Genomic DNA, 21640 nt, shown 5'->3' on the forward strand with positions numbered 1-21640 from the left:
GAAAAATTCCCACTAATATATGAAAGTGACAAAACAAGAGACTCTCTATCATAAAGATCATGGTGCTACTTTGAAGCACAAGTGTGGAAAAAAGGATAGTAGCATTGTCCATTTTTATTTCTCTTTTTTTGGGCCTTCCTTTTTTTATTTGGCCTTCCCCTTTTTTATTTTTTATTTGGGATAATGCTCTATTAATGATGATCATCACACTTCTATTTATTTACAACTCGATACTAGAACAAAATATGGCTCTATATGAATGCCTCCGGCGGTGTACCGGGAGGGGCAATGAATCAAGAGTGACATGTATGATAAATTATGCATGATGCCTTTGCCACAAATACGATGTCAACTACATGATCATGCAAGGCAATATGACAATGATGAAGCGCGTCAAAAATGAAACGGTGGAAAGTTGCATGACAATATATCTCGGAATGGCTATGGAAATGCCATAATAGGTAGGTACGGTGGCTGTTTTGAGGAAGATATAAGGAGGTTTATGTGTGATAGAGCGTATCATATCACGGGGTTTGGATGCACCGCGAAGTTTGCACCAACTCTCAAGGTGAGAAAGGACAATGCACAGTACCGAAGAGGCTAGCAATGATGGAAAGGTGAGAGTGCGTATAATCCATGGACTCAACATTAGTCATAAAGAACTCACATACTTATTGCAAAATCTACAAGTCATCAAAAACCAAGCATTACACGCATGCTCCTAGGGGAATATATTGGTAGGAAAAGACCACCGCTCGTCCCCGACCGCCACTCATAAGGAAGACAATCAAAGAACACCTCATGTTTCAAATTTGTTACACAACAGTTACCATACGTGCATGCTACGGGACTTGCAATCTTCAACACAAGTATTTCTCAAATTCAAAACTACTCAACTAGCACAACTCTAATATCACCATCTTTATATCTCAAAACAATTATCAAGTATCAAACTTCTCATAGTACTCAATGCACCTTTTTATGAAAGTTTTTATTATACCAATCTTGGATGCCTATCATATTAGGACCAATGTTATAACCAAAGCAAATTACCATTCTGTTCCAAAGGACTCTCAAAATAATATAAGTGAAGCATGAGAGATCAATAATTTCTATAAAACAAAACCACCACCGTGCTCTAAAAGATATAAGTGAAGCACTAGAGCGAAATTATCTAGCTCAGAAGATATAAGTGAATCACATAGAGTATTCTAATAAATTCTGATTCATGTGTGTCTCTCCCAAAAGGTGTGTAAAGAAAGTATGATTGTGGTAAAATAAAAAGGAAAGACTCAAATCATACAAGGCGCTCCAAGCAAAACACATATCGTGTGGTGAATAAAAATATAGCCTCAAGTAAAGTTACTGATGGACGGAGACGAAAGAGGGGATGCCTTCCGGGGCATCCCCAAGCTTAGGCTTTTGGTTGTCCTTGAATTTTACCTTGGGGGTGCCTTGGGCATCCCCAAGCTTAGGCTCTTGCCAATCCTTATTCCATAATCCATCAAATCTTTACCCAAAACTTGAAAACTTCACAACATAAAACTCAACAGAAAATCTCATGAGCTCCGTTAGTATAGGAAAACAAACCACCACTTAAGGTACTGTAATGAACTAATTCTTTATTTATATTGGTGTTAAACCTACTGTATTCCAACTTCTCTATGGTTCATACCCTCCGATACTAGCCATAGATTCATCAAAATAAGCAAACAACACACGAAAAACAGAATCTGTCAAATACAGAACAGCCTGTATTAATCTGTAAGTTTCGAATACTTCTGTAACCCCAAAAATTCTGAAATAAATTTGTGGACGTGAGGAATTGTTCTATTAATCATCTTCAAAAATAATCAACCTAATCGGACTCTCCAGTAAAAAAATGGCAGCAAAACTCGTGAGTGCTAAAATTTCTATTTTTTAAAGCAAGATTGCAAAAACTTCCCCCAAGTCTTCCCAAAGGTTCTACTTGGCACAAACACTAATTAAAAGCATAAAACCACATCTAAACAGAGGATATATGAATTATTTATTACTAAACAGAACCAAAAAGCAAGAAACAAAAATAAAATTGGGTTGCCTCCCAACAAGCGCTGTCGTTTAACACCCCTAGCTAGGCATTGATAATTTCAATGATGCTCACAAGAAAGACAAGAATTGAAGCACAAAGATAGCATCATATAGCATATAAAACACATCTAAGTCTAACATACTTCATATGCATAGGCATCTTATAGGCAAATAAATTATCAAGACAAGCAAAAACTAGCATATTCAAGGAAGAAGAAAGAGACGATAGCAATCTCAACACAACGAGAGGTACTTTTGCAACATGAAAATTTCTACAACCATATTTTCCTCTCTCATAATAATTACATGTAGTATCATAACCAGATTCAACAAAATAGCTATCATATAACATATTCTCAACATGATCCACATGTATGCAAAGTTGACACTCTTCCGAAATAGTGGGATTAAAATTAACTAAAGTCATGATCTCTCCAAACCCACTTTTATCAAAAATTTCATAAGATTGAACATTCTCCAAATATGTGGGATCTAAAGTTGACACTCTTCCAAACCCACTTTCAATAATATTGCAAACACTATTATCAATCTCATATTCATCATGGGGCTTAAAGAATTTTTCAAGATCAAAAGAAGAATCACCCCAATCATGATCATTGCAACAAATAGTAGTTATAGCAAAACTAGCATCCCCAAACTTAGGGTTTTGCATATTATTAGCAAAATTGACGTTATTAGAATTTATAATAACATCGTTGCAATCATGCTTTTCATCGAAGGAACCATCAAGTATGGGTTCAATAGCAATGGTCTCATGTTTAACATAAGGAACTATAGCAAATTCATCTTCATAAATATTGGCCTCATGGTCACAAGAATAGCAAGCATCATGTTCATCAAGGGATATTTCAATCAAATCATTGGAATCATAATTATCTATAGATTCATGCATATCATTATTTTCTTCCGAAGCAACGGTCATTCTTTCAATAAATTCTTTGACATAGACATTATGAGCATAGTTTTCATAGCAATATTTGAGTATGTCAAAATTTTCAGATACGTAGAGAGTAATATCATACTTTTCAATCAAAGAAGAAACTTCATAAGCACCCTTAAAAGCAACAAACTCTTCAATTTGTTCAATATCATAGTAACTATAAACACCCTTTGCATAAGAAGATAAGATTTGATTTTCATTAAACTCACATAGGTAGGGAATGTGTTTTTTAGAGTTCTTATAGCAACAAGTAAAATCACAAATTTCACAAAGATTCCAAGCATAACACAACAATCTGTTTATTTGATCCCATAAGAATTTCCCTTTTTCAGACAAATAGTGACGCACAAAATGAGCATGCTCATCTAAAGATTACCATCAACTAGGCTAGTTGGGGTTTCAGCACGAGCGCATAAGGACCAAATATGATCCAAATAGAACACTTTAAGTGGATCCATATCAATAGATTTTTAGCGAGCAAAGATGTAAGCAAATAGAAGGCACGTGGAAACACAAACAAAAAGACATAGGGGAAGAAGGCGAAGAAAAGGAAAAGGCAAAGGTGAAGTGGGGGAGAGGAAAACAAGAGGCAAATGACAAATAATGTAATGCGAGGGATACAAGTTTGTGATGGGTACTTGGTATGTCTTGACTTGACTTGACTTGGCGTACATCTCCCCGGCAACGGCGCCAGAAATCCTTCTTTCTACCTCTTGAGCACTGCGTTGGTTTTCCCTTGAAGAGGAAAGGGTGATGCAGCAAAGTAGCATAAGTATTTCCCTTAGTTCTTGAGAACCAAGGTATCAATCCAGTAGGAGACTACACGCAAGTCACCTCGCACCTACACAAACAAATAAGAACCTCGCAACCAATGCGATAAAGGGGTTGTGAATCCCTTCACGGTCACTTACGAGAGTGAGATCTGATAGAGATAATAAGATAAATATTTTGGGTATATTTATTATATAGATTGAAAAATAAAGATTGCAAAATAAAATAGATTGGAAACTTATATGATGGAAAATAGACCCGGGGGCCATAGGTTTCACTAGTGGCTTCTCTCAAGATAGCGTAAGTATTACGGTGGGTAAACAAATTACTGTCGAGCAATTGATAGAAAAGTGAATAATTATGAGAATATCTAGGCATGATCATGTATATAGGCATCACGTCCGCGACAAGTAGACCGAAATGATTCTGCATCTACTACTATTACTCCACACATCGACCGTTATCCAGCATGCATCTAGAGTATTAAGTTCATAAGAACATAGTAATGCATTAGGCAAGATGACATGATGTAGAGGGATAAACTCAAGCAATATGATATAAACCCCATCCTTTTATCCTCAATGGCAAAAATACAATATGTGCCTTGCTTCCCCTGCTATCACTGGGAAAGGACACCGCATGATTGAACCCAAAGCTAAGCACTTCTTCCATTGCAAGAAAGATCAATCTAGTAGGCCAAACCAAACTGATATTTCAAAGAGACTTGCAAAGATAACAAATCGTACATAAAAGATTTCAGAGAAGAATCAAATATTGTTTATAGATAATCTTGATCATAAACCCACAATTCATTAGATCTCGACAAACACACCGCAAAAAGAACTACATCGAATAGATCTCCAAGAAGATCGAGGAGAACTTTGTATTGAGATCTAAAGAGAGAGAAGAAGCCATCTAGCTAATAACTATGGACCCGAAGGTCTGTGGTAAACTACTCACACATCATCGAAGAGTCTATGGTGTTGATGTAGAAGCCCTAATGATTGATTCCCCCTCCGGCGGAGCTCCGGAAAAGGCCCCAAGATGGGATCTCTTGGGTACAGAAGGTTGCGGCGGTTGAAATAGGGTTTCGTGGTGCTCCCGGATGTTTTCGGGGTATATGGATATATATATATATAGGAGGAACAAGTAGGTCGGTGGAGCTACAAGGGGCCCACGAGGGTGGGGGTGCGCCTCCCTGCCTCGTGGCCTCCTCGCTCCTTTCTTGACGTCTACTCCAAGTCCCCTGGATCATGTTTGTTCCAAAAACAACTCTCCCGAAGGTTTCATTCCGTTTGGATTCCGTTTGATATTCCTTTTCTGCGGAACACTGAAATAGGCAAAAAACAGCAATTTGCACTGGGCCTTCGGTTAGTAAATAATATAAAAGTGTATAATAAAGCCCATTAAACATCCAAAACAGATAACATAATAGCATGGAACAATCAAAAATTATAGATACGTTGGAGATGTATCATTCCACAAGCTCCTCGACAAGAACCCCAAGTTCACCAAGAACAACATGCGGTTGACAACTATTGTAGGGTGGAACCCTAGATGGAGATCTTTCATGAATTGGAGGGGAAATCCCCAAGAACACGAAGAACACAAGGGAGGGGAAACACTCAAATTAACTAGATCCAATCACACATATGCTAGATCCAAGAACACACAAGAGGTCACAATGATTCAAGGTGATGTAGGGTGGAACCCTAGATGGCCGATCTTTCACGAAAGGAGCGGATCCCGTGAGGAACACAAGGGGAAACATGAAGGGAAACACTAAACCAACAAGAATGATCACACATGTGCTAGATCCATGAACACAAAAGGAGATACAAGATCCAAAGTCAACAAGGGACGATACACGGAAACCGGTTCTTCTCCAAAGGAGGTCTTGATGGGGCCACCCAAGAGGGGGTCTTGAATCCAAGGGGATCTTCTCCGAAGAGGGGCCGCGGTCTCTCTCGTGGAGTAGATCCATAATGGGTGAGCAAAGCTCTATCTCTAAATGAGCTACTACTTTGCTAACCCTAACTAGGAGGAGGAGGGGGTCTATATATAGTGTTAGCCCACGAAGGGATAAGAGATGGGGGATACATGAGCCCTTGGCCTGTTCACTATGTGTAGAAAGGCGCCGGATGTCCGGGCTGGGGGCCGGATGTCCGGGGCTTCGCGTCGGGCCGGATGTCCTGGCTGGAGGGGCCGGATGTCCGGGCTGGCAGGGTCGGTTCCAGATGCATTCGATGATGGAGGGGCCGGATATCCGGGGCTTCAGGAGGAGCCAGATGTCCGGATGTCAGGGATGCACTGGACCTTTGCGGTGCTCTCTGGATGGCCGATGCCAGATTTTTGGGGGTTGGGCTGGATGTTCGGGCTGGGCCGGATGCCCGGTCGCTGTAGCAGCTGGCCCTTCTTCCTTCTCCTTCCTTCACTTTCGTGCACACTTGGCCTTGGTCCTTGGGCTCTCCATGGTCTCCCCGGGTGTACCTGAGTATGCACAAGGTCCGCGCTTGAAGTAGCATCCATGTCTTACATGCGGAAAGGGAAGATTCGGAAAGGAGTGAGTTCACCTTAGGTCCAAAGGCGTATTCTTGAGTGTACATGGGGATGATCGTAGGATGCTCCGCATCATCTCCCCTCCCTTGGGAAAGATCCGACCTCAGATCGTGATCCTCATCACCATGGAAACGGTTGTCGTGGATAGACTTGTAGTTGGACGGAGTTGAAGACATTGCACAATCCAAGTACTCCAAGGTGTCGCCGGAGTGCTATACATGCAAAAAGAGCAAACACAAATGACACTCAGAAATACAATGGTTACCGCACACAAAGTGTCCATCAAGTAAGTATGAGTCCTTTCGGCAAGATTGTTCATGACAAAGCGCATGAAGCTGAATAAGATGATGTAGAATGATATGCAAAGCATTCATGGGAGCAAAAACAATCATTATGCACACAAATGTATTGTGAATATGATCAATGCAACCACGGTGCAAAATGATGTCATAGTGAGAAGGTTTATCAATAGCATGAATATCGTAATGGATGCTCAATATGAATAAGTTATCATGCAATTGATGGTAGGCAATATGATCATGATGTAGGAATATTCCATCAAGAAACATCACAACAAATTTGCAAAGGAAATGCAAAAGCTCATATATCATGGATGACATGGGAATACAAGATGCAACAAGGCAATCATAATGTGAGTCAATCCATGCATAAGATGCAAATTTGTTATGGGTGGTGTTGTACCATAGCTTAATGTCATGGCACTCCTCAACTTGAATGTGCATAGGGTCCATCTCCAATGTAGGTCCTCCATCCAATAGATGTATCATGTAGACAACAAGAAAGAGGCAACAACGAAAGAATGACCTATCCAATATGCGTATTTGAGAATGGCTCAAAGGGAATGAGTTAACCTTTATGAGGATGTCGAAAATGTTGGTGTTTTGCATCATGTACGCCTTCACATGACCAAGGTGTTTCATGACGGTGCCACCTTGTGAATCCTTCAAAATGAAAGAACATGACAAACACTAAAAAAAACAAATGAGGTTAGTGCAAATGCAACACCTATCATTCGAATGGTGAGATACCGAACAAGCATTTTCATCATTCTTATCATAAGAAAGGACAAGATGTGGCATTGTATGAAAGCATAAGATGCGATTACAACCAAAGATAATAGTGTAACACCCCGGATGTAACTTTCCCAATTTGTACTCCAACTCTTGCCGTTTCCGGCGTTAAGTTATATTATTTTCTCGGGTTCGGGTCTTTGTCTCCGTGTGTTGTTATCGCTGTCATGCATCTCATATCATGTCATCATGTGCATTGCATTTGCATACGTGTTCGTCTCATGCATTCGAGCTTTTTCCCCGTTGTCTGTTTTGCATTCCGGCGCTTCGTTTTCCTCCAGTGGTCATTTCTCCCTTTCTTTCGTGTGTGGGGATTAAACATTTCCGGATTGGACCGAGACTTGCCAAGCGGCCTTGGTTTACTACCAGTAGACCGCCTGTCAAGTTTCGTGCCATTTGGACTTCGTTTGATACTCCAACTGTTAACCGAGGGACCGAAAAGGCCTCGTGTGTGTTGCAGCCCAACACCTTTCCAATTTGGCCCAAAACCCACCAAAACCTTCTCCATCATCTAGAGCGTTCGATCACGATCGCGTGGCCGAAAACCACACCTCATTTGGACACTCCTAGCTCCCTCTATGCCTATATAAAGGCCTCTCCCCGAAAATCCGGATCCCCCTCGTCTGAAACCCTAAAAATCATCTCCGCGCCGGCCGGACACGTCCGCCCTGGCCGGACACATCGCCGCCGCCCACTCCGCGCCTGCCACATCACCGCCGCCACCCGCGCGCCGCCGCGGCCCGGAGGGCCCAGATCCGGCCCTCGCGGCCCAGATCCGGGCGCCGCGCGCCTCGCCGCCGGCTTGCTGCTTCCCCGCCGCGCGCGCTGCGCCGCCCCCGCCTCATCGCCGGGACCCCGCCGCCATCGTGCGCCGCCACCTCGCCGGCCACCGCGCCACCGCGGATCCCCGCCGCCGCCGCCGCCGCGCAAGCCGCTGCCGCCGCCCCCGCCGGCGCCTCCCTCCTCCGGCCAGATCCGGTCGAGGAGCGACTGGATCCGGCGACCTCGACCTCGCCGGCCGCCGTCTTCGTCATCTCCGGCGAGCAGCACCACCGCCTCGTTTTGCGTGCCGGGTCAAACCCTAGATCCGGAGGTCGAAATTCTACCAAGTCCCCGTTTCTTTCAGTTTCAAGTGCCCATGTTCATCGTGCCGTAAATTTGCATCCATAGCTCCGATTCATGCATATAGCATATCAAAATGTTCATCTCAAAGAGTACATCATTTCATTCCATTGCATCATTTTCATTTGAGTTCATCTTGATTCCCGAAATGCTGTTAGAAGAGTGCTACTTGAGATAATTGTCAGATCTGCTGCTCCATTTACCTTTTTGTCTTTTTTGCCATGATTAATGTGTGCATGATATGCCCATGAGCTCTACATATGTTTTGTTAAGGGTTTTGTCATCTTTCCATAGGTGCAACCCATGTATTTTTGTGATGTGTGTGGTGACTAGCACAAGCTTGCAAAGTGGTGCACTTGGAAATTCTAATTTCAGGGACTTAGCAATTCCACTAAGTCCTTGAGCTGTTTATCTCATGATGCCATATGTTCATGTTGTTTCCTAGTGATCCGTGCCTCTTTTGAGGATGATCATTAAGGATGTTTTGTTAATCTTGTAGTGCTCTATTCATCCATGTCTTTGTTTGCAATTATGGAGCAGCCTAGCTTGGGTCAATCGAGCTCTACTTTTGCTACTTCGTGAATCTGGGCAGATTGTCTACTTGTTAGCGATTTTGCCGATGATGATGTAGTTGATCCATGCATGCTATGTTATTGTTCTTGCTATGTCTAGCTTGTATTTTGTGTATTCTTGATGGGTGTATGCTTAGTTGGTCATGACTTGCACCGTAGTGAGTGCATCGAGCTCATAAACATGCCTACTTGATATCTGTTTCAGCATGCTCCAGTTTTCACTAAGTCTGAGATCTGATTATGTTTTTGCCATGTTCACATGCTTGCAAATGTATTTTCTAATCCCTTTTGTCTCAAGGTCACTAAGGGACTTTTGTTAAGCTCTTTGAGTATCTCCATGCCATGCTTTACTTTGCCATGTTCAGGTCCTGTAGCATATTGTTTTCATGCTCCAAAGAGTGCTATCTGATCTAAAATTCCAGACAAGTGTTAATTTCACTAAGTCTGGAATCTGTTTGTCAAATGCATTTTTGCCATGCTTGTTTGAACCTGTTAATGGATGAATTGGCCGTAGCTCAGTGCTAGACTTTTGTTAAGCTTCATGAATGGATTCCTGCCATGTATTTTAATGCCATGTTTGGTTGCTGTAGCATGTTCATCTTGTTGCATCTAGTTGGCTACTTGCTGTAAATCGCAGAACGTGGTCATATTTGAATTGCTTGCCATTTCCAAACCGTAACTCCGATTCCGGCGTTCTTTATATCGTTTTCAAGCGATTTCATCTCACCTTTCCAGTGGAACACTTGGATTTCCAAGTTGAGGCCAGGTTCTTGCATTTCCTGTCACATCTTGCATATGCATCCCGCATCGCATCCCGCATAGCATACCATCTTTGCATCATATTGTTTGAGCTTTGTGCGTGGTTGATTGTGTTCCGTTTGTTTGTTTGTTTGTCTTGTTTGGGTAGAGCCGGGAGACGAGTTCGCTAACGAGGAGCCCGTTGAGTTTGCTTTCGAGGATCCAGTCAACTCTGACAACTGTGCAGGCAAGATGATCATACCCTCGAAATCACTACTATCTTTGCTATGCTAGATTGCTCGCTCTTTTGCTATGCCAATGCTACGATGCCTAACACTTTCTTTCAAGCCTCCCAAATTGCCATGTCAAACCTCTAACCCACCATGTCCTAGCAAACCGTTGATTGGCTATGTTTCCGCTTTGCTCAGCCCCTCTTATAGCGTTGCTAGCTGTAGGTGAAGATTGGAGACCGTTCCTTGTTGGAACTTTATTTACTTGTCGGGATATCATTATATTGCCATGTTATCTTAATGCATCTATATACTTGGTAAAGGGTGGAAGGCTCGGTCTCTCTCCTAGTGTTTTGTTCCACTCTTGCCGCCCTAGTTTCCGTCATATCGGTGTTATGTTCCCGGATTTTGCGTTCCTTACGCGGTTGGGTTATAATGGGAACCCCTTGATAGTTTGCCTTGATTAAAGCTTTTCCAGCAATGCCCAACCTTGGTTTTACCATTTTCCACCTAGCCTCTTTTCCCTTGGGTTTCCGGAGCCCGAGGGTCATCTTATTTTAGCCCCCCGGGCCAGTGCTCCTTTGAGTGTTGGTCCAACCGAGCGATGTCCGGGGCTACCAGGGGCAACTCTGGGCTGGCCTACCCGACGTCTGGCTCATCTGAGTGTGCCCTGAGAACGTGATATGTGCATCTCCTATCGGGATTTGTCGGCACATTCGGGCGGTGTTGCTGGTCTTGTTTTAACATGTCGAAGTGTCTTGAAGAACCGAGGTACCGAGTCTGATCGGAACGTCTCGGGAGGAGGTCTATTCCTTCGTTGACCGTGAGAGCTTGTCATGGGCTAAGTTGGGACTCCCCTGCAGGGATTTGATCTTTCGAAAGCCATGCCCACGGTTATGGGCAGATGGGAATTTGTTAATGTCCAGTTGTAGATAACTTGAACCTTAACTTAATTAAAATGAATCAACTGAGTGTGTTACCGTGATGGCCTCTTCTCGGCGGAGTCCGGGAAGCGGACACGGTGTTGGAGTAATGCTTGCGCAGGTTGTTCCCTAGTTTCTCGCTTGCTCTTTGCCTCCTCTTCTCGCTCTCTTTTGCGAACATGATAGCCACCATATTTTGCTAGTCGCTTGCTGCAGCTCCACATATTTACCTTGCCTTACCTATAAGCTTAAATAGTCTTGATCGCGAGGGTGCGAGATTGCTGAGTCCCTGTGGCTCACAGATTACTATTACACCAGATGTAGGGCCTGACGATTCCGCTCCAGGAGATGCGCTCGAGCTCAAGTGGGAGTTCGACGAGGACTCTCAACGATACTATGTTTCTTTTCCTGATGATCAGTAGTGGTGCCCAGTTGGGGGTGATCGGGACCGTGTCGCATGTTGGGTTATCTTTTATTTTGGCGCCGTAGTCGGGCCATGAGTGTTTGGATGATGTAATGTTATTTATGTACTTGATTGACGTGGCGAGTGTAAGCCAACTATGTTATCTCCCCTTTTATTATCTATATTACATGGGATGTTGTGAAGATTGCCTAACTTGCGACATATGCCTTCAATGCGATTATGCCTCTAAGTCGTGCCTCGACACGTGGGAGATATAGTCGCATCGAGGGTGTTACAAATAGGCTCAAGTAAACAAGCATGCATCACAAGTAATATGTCCAAGTCTCCACGATCAATAAGCATAGATGCAACAATTGGAGGCAAGCGACAATGAAGAAGATATATCATGTGAGAGGCATGAACATAAATGTCATCAACCCAAGAAAGTGAGTAATAGTGGAACATGGGTGATGCAACAAAGTAAGTAATCATAGTGATCGAAACCCTCAAGAACAAGTCCAATCACACATCTACTAGACAATCAAACACACAAGATCCACAAGGTACATGAACAAAAAAAGGGAAAGATACAAGGTAAGGTTCATCTCCATGAGGAGGTCTTGAAGGGACCACCCGAGAGGTGGTCTTGAATCCAAGGGGATCTTCTCCGTAGAGGGGCCGTGGTCTCTCTCGTGGAGTAGATCCGTAATGGATGAGAAAAGCTCTATCTCACATATGAGCTAAACCAATGCTAACCCTAACTAGGAGGAGGTGGAGGAGTATATATAGTCTAAGGCCACGAAGGGGTAAGTGAGGAGGGGATACATGGGCCTCTGGCCCGGCTGTGCACGTGCAGGTGCCCGATGTCCGGGCTGAAGTGGCCAAACTTCTGGTGCGTTCTGTCGTCAATGCCGGATTTCCAGGGGAGAGGCCGGATGTCTGGACGTTGGCGGGGCGCCAGATGTCTGGGCACATGGGCCAGATGTCCGGCTGCTGATGTCGTTGGCCGTCTGTTGGGGAAGCTCTTGCGCGGCTGCCCAGGCGCCGGATGTCCGGCCTCTGGCCTGGATGTCCGGACGTTGTAGCTTTAGCAACTCTGTCTTCTTCCGTCATCGCTTCCAGGCTTCCCTCGCGGATGGTGTAGTTGTTCCTTGGCGCTTGCACTCATCCTCGCCATCCGTAGTGTTCCGACAATACCTATGCGTGCACATGAGTGGAGTGTCAAGTAGTATACCATCCTTGAAGGTGTCATGTGAGCATGTGTAAAGGAGATGATTCACCTTTGTGTATGTGAAGTAGATGTCGCACGTGTCACTCATCGAACGGACTCTTGACATGGTGATGTCCATAGGATGCTCCGCATCACAAGGACAACAAAGGAAAGATACAATGTAACTAGTTCATCCCAATCCTATGAGGAATGAGGTCTTGATGATAGTCTTCCCCAAGAGGAGGTCTTGAATCTCAAGGGGATCTTCTTCTAGGAGGTCATGATCTCCTAGAGGAGTGGGTACAAGGAGCAAAGCTCTCAAATGTCTATCAACTACTTTTTGTCCTCTCTAATGAGCTAGGGCAAGAGTATATAAAGCCTAGGGACGAAGTATGAGGGAGAGAGGGGTACAAGGGTCAAAGACCCCAAAATGCATGCAGGCATACAGAGGGGTCCAGGCACCCGGGGTAAAAGGGCCTGGGCACCCGGAGGTGGTGCAGCCGCAGGTGGCCGGGCACCCAGGGGCTGAGGGCCCGGGCACCCGGACCGGTCAGTGCGCTGTGGCCTTGGCGCTAGGGAGGCCGGGCACCCCCGGGGGGGGAGGGGGGAGGGCGAGAACCCGGGCACCCGGGGTGGCTGCTGGTGCATCCCAGGAGGGAGGCCGGGCACCCGGAGGCAAGGGCCAACGCCCAGCGGGGTGGCCGGGCACCCGGGGCGGCGGTTGGAGCCTAGGCTGGGGCGACCGAGCACCCGGGGAGGCCAGGTCCAACAACTGTCGGCGGTCGGGCACCCGGGGACACAGGGGGCCGAGCACCCGGGGTTTCCAATGGCTCCACTCCTTTGTGCCCATCTTCCTTCTCCTTCCTCCGTGTGTGCACGAGTCTCCCTCCTAGCTTCTTCATGGTCAAGTCCTTGGTACCTAAGAAGGCACAATGAATCTGTTTGAGGTAGAACCCGACACTCATGTGAATCCAAATGAAGTTCGAAGAGGAAATAATTAACCTCGGTTTCGATTGCGCATGTGCGCACTCTCGTCATCAGTCCTCTCCGTCCTTGCAGTGGTGGTGTGACGTCTGTGGTGATGGTCGAAGGATGCTCCGCATCAACAACCCTCCATGCTAAGAGCAACATGAGGTTGACAATCCTCCATGACAAGGGCATCACCATCCCCGACCCCAACACAATGAAGAGCAACGCTACGGCAAGCTAAAGTTCAGCATGCCCAAGCTTTCAGAAGCAATGATCCTGAAGAGTACCTTTCATGGGCATTGAAGGTTGACAAAATCTTCCGCTTGCACAACTATGAGGAAGAGTAGAAGATCGCTATGGAATCCCTTGAGTTCCAAGATTACGTCCTCATTTGGTGGGAACAAGTCATTGAGTGGAGAGAGGCAAGAGGTGAATCACCAATCACAACATGGGCGCAAATGAAGGATGTCATGAGAGCATGTTTTGTTCCAACTTAGTACAACCACGACCTCTTCAAGAAGCTCCAACTCCTCAAGCAAGGAACAAAGAGCGTTGAAGAGTACTACAAGGAAATGGGATTGCCATGATAAGAGCCAATGTCACGGCAGATGATGAGAAAACTATGGCACGCTTCTTGAATGGACTCAATCATTTCATCAAGAAGATCGCCGACTTCCAACCATACTCGAACCTCATCGAGCTAGTGCACCAAGCTACCAAGGTGGAACGGCAAGTGCAAGATGACTTCAAGTATGCCAAGTACTCTTCCAAGGGCTATGGTTTCTCCAATAACCAAGCTTCAACGACTCCAACAAATTCTACCTCAACCAAGCCATCTACAATCAACGACGACAAGTCAAGTTACAAGAAAACTTCGACAACCTCAAGTCGGCCCCCTACTACAAGCAACTTCAAGCCACGATCTTCCTCATCATCTACTCTGACTGATGGGACCATCAAGACAAGTTCCTTCAAATGCTTCACATGCGGCGACCGAGGCCACAAGTCCTTCGAGTGTACCAACAAGCGCACCATGATCCTCAACAACGATGAAACATATGACTCCATGAGCGAAGAGGAAATGTAAGCCCTTGAGCAAGTGGCCATGCACCGGCAAGTGAATGAAGATGAAGATGATCAAGTCTTTTGTGATGAAGATTCAAGCCCGGCTCTCGTTGTCTCCAAGGTCTTGACTCTTCAACATCAACAAGACGAAGACCAAAGATGCCATATCTTTCACACCAAGGCCGGCATCAATGGAAGGTCCGTGAAGGTTATCATCGATGGAGGCAGTTGCCTAACTTAACAAGTGAACAACTATGCTCCAAGCTCCAATTGGTCAAGATGAAGCACCCGCATCCTTACAAGGTTCAATGGCTAAGCGACTCTGGCACTATCCAAGTCGAGCATATGGTGCAACTTTCCTTCAAGATTAGAGCTTACAAAGACACTTTGGAGTGTGATGTCGTTCTGATGTCCGTTTTCCACCTTCTTCTTGGACGACCATGGCAATTTGATCGCGGTGTCATCCACAACGGGCGAACGAATCACTATAGCTTCAAGATGAAAGGAAAGGAATATGTGCTATGACCAATGTCTCCAAGCCAAGTGAACACCGACAAGCAAGCCACCCATCATGGAGAGAGTAGTGAGAGAGCGAACCACCCAAAAGAGAGTGAGTGCCACAAGCCCAAATTGAGTTCCTCCACAATGAGTGACAAGAAAAACCTAGTGCTATGTGCCACCAAAAGTGAGATGAGAGAAGTGTGTGAGAACCCATCAAGTGCTATGCACTATGTCCTTTTGTGTAAGGACGAGGCACCAAAAGTTAAACCCTCTCGCAATCTACCTTTAGTGTTATCTTCTCTATTGTAGGAATTCCAAGATGTATTCCCCAACAAGCTACCTCTGGGTCTACCACCACTACGAGGCATTGAACGCTGCATCGACCACATCCCCGGAGCACCCCTTCCTAACAAGGCTCTCTACCGCGTCAACCCCGAGGAAACTAAGGAGATCCAATGGCAAGTACAATAACTCATCGACAACGGCCATGTACGAGAAAGCTTGAGCCCTTGTGCCGTCCCAGTAATCCTTGTCCCCAAGAAAGATGGTACATATCGCATGTGTTCCGATTGTCGTCCTATCAATGCTAGTACCGTGCGCTATCGTTACCCCATTCCATGCCTAGATGATATGCTAGATGAGCTTAGTGGAGCCACAATTTTCTCTAAAATTGATCTTAAAAGTGGCTACTATCAAATACGCATCCAAGAAGGCGATGAATGGAAAACCGCATTTAAGGCAAAATTTGGCTTATATGAATGGCTTGTTATGCCAATGGGTTTATCCGAAGCACCCGATACTTTCATGAGAGTCATGCATTTTGTTCTTCGCCCCTACATTGGAGTATTTGTTGTGGTCTATTTTGATGATATTCTTGTATTTAGCAAATCTCTCAAAGATCATGTCTCCCATCTTAGAACCGTGTTGCAAACTCTTAGAAAAGAGCGCCTTTATGCTAATATGGACAAATGCCTTTTTGGTGTTGATAAGCTTGTTTTCTTAGGTTTTGTTGTGTCTTCTAAGGGTGTTCATGTCGATGAATCTAAGATAAACTATATTAATACTTGGTCCCAACCAACCAACTTGCAACAAGTGCGTAGTTTTCTTGGTTTAGCCCATTTCTATCGTAGTTTCGTCAAGGATTTTAGCACCATTGCATCCCCTTTGCATGCTTTAAGTAAGAAAAATGCACCTTTTGTTTGGGGACCATCCCAAGACACCGCATTCAATGAGATGAAGAATTTGCTTACTCATGCTCCCGTGCTTTCATTACCCAACTTTGACAAACCTTTCGAAGTTCATTGTGATGCTAGTGGTAATGGCATAGGAGGCGTGTTAACGCAAGAGAAGCGTCCAATTGGTTACTTTAGCAAAAAACTTTCTGGAGCGCAACTCAATTACCCCATCTATGACAAAGAGCTATATGCTTTAGTGCGAGTTTTGCATGAATGGGAACATTATCTTCTCCCTCATGAGTTTATCATTCATGCCGATCATGAAACGCTTAAGTATATTAAGGGTCAAACTAAGTTGAACAAGCGTCATGCCAAATGGAGTAAATTCATTGAGTCTTTTCCTTGTGTCATCAAGTATATCAAAGGCAAGGAAAATGTTGTGGTGGATGCGCTTTCCCGCATATGCATGCTTGTTACTAAACTTGAATTGAATGTCATTGGTTTTGAGCACATAAAAGACTTGTATGCGCATGATCCTACTTTTGCTACTCTTTATGCAAAATGTTTTACGCATACATCTTGGGAATGCTAACATCAAGGATGACTATCTTATGAGAGCTAACAAACTATGCATCCCCGAGTCTTCTCTTCGTTCGTTACTTTTACAAGAATCTCATGGAGGAGGACTAATGGGACACTTTGGACGCGACAAGACATTTGCTACGCTCTCCAAGAACTATTTTTGGCCCAAGATGTTCCGAGACATCTCATGCTTCACCAACCGATGCTCTACATGTCGCAAAGCTAAGTCTAAAGCTCAATCTCATGGCCTTTATATGCCACTTCCCATTCCATGTCACACATGGGAAGATATTAGTATCGACTTTGTGCTTGGTTTGCCTAGAACTAGAAATGGCAAAGATTCCATGTTTGTTGTTGTGGACCGATTCTCTAAAATGGCACATTTCATACCATGCAACAACATAGACGATGCTTCACATGTTGCAAATCTTTTTTGTAGGGAAATCTTGCGCCTACATGGAGTCCCAAAGACGATTGCCTTGGACTGCGACGTCAAGTTCTTGAGTTAATTTTGGAAGACCTTATGTGCCAAGCTCGAAATCAAGCTCTTGTTCTCTTCTTCATACCATCCTCAAACCGACAGCCAAACGGAGGTGACGAACCGAACACTCTCCACTCTCCTACGCGTGTTGATCAAGAAGAACATCAATGAGTGGGAGGAGTGCCTACCCATCGCCGAGTACGCCTACAACCGCGCAAGACATTCGACTACTAGCAAGTCCCCCTTCGAGGTCCACTACAAAAAAAAGACACATCCATGACATTTTGGGCCGAACGAATTTTTTTTCTGTCATACATATGACACTTCTATGACGATAATTGTGACAAAACCCGGTATCATCATAGATGTGGTGGGCTCCTACTTCTATGACAAAAAATCATGACAGAAAATGGGCTTTTCGTCCTGGGCGGGCCGGAGACACAACTGCATGACATTCTTTTGGCCGTCCATGACGGAAAAAACCGTGGTAGAAGAGAGGGGGAGGAAAATTTCAGGGAGTTCCCGGTTACGGTGGGAGGTCGGGGTCCGAGCGATGCGCATTTCTCTTGTACACGTACGCTCGTGTGTGCGAGGCGTTAGCTCTAACTAAACCCGAGCGAGGCGTTGGGCTCTAACTGAACCCGAGCGATTGCACTGCTGGCTACGCGTTACTGAACCCAAGCGATCGATCCATGGCTGTTAACTGAACCCGATCGACTGATTCCTTCGCTACTGCTGCTAACTGAAGCCGATCGATTGGATGAACAGTGAGCGTTGCGGGAGGGGGGGGGGTTGGATGAACAATGAGCGGTGGCGTTGCCTCTAGATGAACAGGACCCCGTGGTGTGGAGGGCTGGATGAACAGTAGACGGTGGAGGGGTGCCCGTGGAGGGGTGGTTGAACAGGACCCCATGGTGTGGAGGGCTGGATGAACAGTAGACGGTGGAGGGGTGCCCATGGAGGGGTGGTTGAACAGTAGCCGGTGGAGTAGCGCGCGGTGGAGGCTGGATGAACAGGAGCCCGTGGAGGCTGGAGGAGGTCTATGGTAGCCCGTGGAGGCTGGAGGAAGTCGACGGTGGAGATGAACAGTATCCCGTGGAGTCCCGTTTTGCGGTACGCCACACCCCTCCCGATGAACAGGACCCCCGTTTCGACCGTAGGAGGTCCGTTTCGTCCTTTTTGCGGTACGCCACACCCCTCCCGATCAACAGGACCCCCATTTCGACCGTAGGAGGTCCGTTTCATCCGTTTTGCAGTATGCCACACCCCTCCCGATCAACAGGACCCCCGTTTCGACCGTAGGAGGTTCGTTTCGTCCATTTTGTGGTACGCCACACCCCTCCCGATCAACAGGACCCCCGTTTCGACCGTAGGAGGTCCATTTCCTCCATTTTGCGGTACGCCACACCCCTCCCGATCAACAGGACCCCATTCCGAACATAGGAGGTCTGTTTCCTCCGTTTTGCGGTACGCCAGGCCTCGTTTCCATCGCCTGTTCCGTCCAAGCCCTCCCGATGAACATGACCACGCATTCCGTTCCGACCCAGCCGGTTGGCTCCCACGCGTTCCGTTGCCTCCCGATGAACACGAGCATTCCGTTGCCTCCCCATGAACACGACGCATTTTGTTGCATCCCCATGAACACGACACATTCCGTTGCCTCCCCATGAACACAATGATGACGCTGTTTCTCCGTTCCAACCCAGCAATGTACACGAGCCCTGGCCGTACGTACGCGTGAGTAGGCGTTCGAGACCCCGCCCGTATGTACACATACGTGGCCGTATTTTCTCTCTTGCACCCTGGCCGCTGTACGTACGTGTACATACTACATGCGCGCCTCTACTTTGTAACGCCCTCGATGCGGCTATATCTCCTACGTGTCGAAGCACGATTTGTGGCATAACCGCATTGAAAGCAATGTCGCAAGTAAGGTAATCTTCACAACAACCCATGTAAAAAGATAATAGGAAAAAAAGGGTACATAGTTGACTTACACTCGCCACTTCACACGATACATGAATAAAGCATTACATCATCCAGATACAATCAAGGTCCGTCTACGGAACCAAAATAAAAGAAGACTACCCAATGCTACACAGATCCCCGATCGACCCCAACTAGCTCCACTACTGATCAACTAGAACGAAACAACACAAAGGACAAGATCTTCATCGAGCTCCTCCTGAGCTTGGTTGCGTCATCTGCACGGACTCATCGGCACCTGCAAGCTGGTTTTGGAAGTATCTGTGAGTCACGGGGAACTCAGCAATCTCACACCCTCGCGATCAAGACTATTTAAGCTTATGGGTAAAGTAAAGGTATGAGGTGGAGCTGCAGCAAGCGACTAGCATATATGGTGGCTAACATACGCAAATGAGAGCGAGAAGAGAAGGCAAAGCACGATCGAACAACTATGATCAAGAAGTGATCCTAGAACAACCTACGTCAAGCATAACCTCCAACACCGTGTTCACTTCCCGACTCCGCCGAAGAGACCATCACGGTTACACACGCGGTGATTGTATTTTAATTAAGATCAACTTCAGGTTTTTTACACGACGTTAACAATTCCCATCTGCCCATAACCGCGGGCACGGCTTTCGAAAGTTCAAAACCCTGCAGGGGTGTCCCAACTTAGCCCATCACAAGCTCTCACGGTCAACGAAGGATATTCCTTCTAGCGGGAAACTCGATCAGACTCGGAATCCCGGTTACAAGACATTTCGACAATGGTAAAACAAGTCCAGCAACACCGCCCGTATGTGCCGACAAATCCCGATAAGAGCTGCACATATCTCGTTCTCGGGGCACACTCAGATGAGACATCCTACGAGTAAAACCAACCCTCAAGTTGCCCCGAGGTGGCCTAGTCACATCGGTGTGACAACACTCAGGAGCACTGGCCCAGGGGGGGTTAAAATAATGATTGACCCTCGGGAGCGCGACTCCCAAGGAAAAAAGCTAGGTGGCAAATGGTAAAACCAAGGTTGGGCATTGCTGGAGGAGTTTTATTCAAGGCGAACTGTCAAGGGGTTCCCATTATAACCCAACCGCGTAAGGAACGCAAAATCCGGGAACATAACACCGATATGACGGAAACTAGGGCGGCAAGAGTGGAACAAAACACCAGGCATAAGGCCGAGCCTTCCACCCTTTACCAAGTATATAGATGCATTAATTAAATAAGATATATTGTGATATCCCAACAAGTAAACAATGTTCCAACAAGGAACAATCTCCATGTTCCAACAAGGAACAAACTTCAATCTTCACCTGCAACTAACAACCCTATAAGAGGGGCTGAGCAAAGCGGTAACATAGCCAAACAACGGTTTGCTAGGACAAGGTGGGTTAGAGGCTTGGTTCAACAATATGGGAGGCATGATAAGCAAGTGGTAGGTATCGCAGCATAGGCATAGCAAAAGAGAGAGCAACTAGCAAGCAAAGATAGAAGTGATTTCGAGGGTATGGTCATCTTGCCTGAAATCCCGCAAGGAAGAAGAACGAGTCCATGAGGAAGGCAAACGGACGTAGTCGAACGGGTCCTCACAAACGCGGCGTTATGGAACCAACCCAAAGAAGCAACACCGGAAAGAAGCACACAACATAGTAAACAACCAACACAAGAACATGGTATGATATGCGGGATGCGGTATGCGATGCATATGCATGATTTGCAAAGGAATGATTGAACCTGGCCTCAACTTGGAAATCCAAGAGTTCCACTGGAAAGGTGGGGTGATTTCGGTTGAAATCGATATAAAGATCACCGGAATCGGATGCACGGTTTGGAAATGGCAAGCAAAACAAATATGGCACCGGTCTATGATAATCAGCAAGTGACCATCTAAATGCATCAGGATAAATATGCTACAGCACTCAAACATGGCAAAAAAATACATGGCAGGGATCCACTCATGATGCTTGACAAAAAATGAACACTGAGCTACGGCTAATTCATCTATTAACAGGTTCAAACAAGCATGGCAAAAGTGCAAATGATAACAGGTCTTAGACTTATTGAAATTAACACAAGTCTGGAATTCAACATCAAGTAGCACACTTTGGAGCATGAAAACTATATGCTACAGGTACTTAACATGGCAAAGCAAGGCATTACATGAAGCTACTCAAAGCACTTAACAAAAGTCCCTTAGTGACCTTGAGCCAAAAGGGATCAAAAAATACAATTGCAAGCATGTGAACATGGCAAA

Source organism: Triticum urartu, chromosome 7 (genome assembly GCF_003073215.2).
Source record: "Triticum urartu cultivar G1812 chromosome 7, Tu2.1, whole genome shotgun sequence".
Lineage (NCBI taxonomy): Eukaryota > Viridiplantae > Streptophyta > Magnoliopsida > Poales > Poaceae > Triticum > Triticum urartu.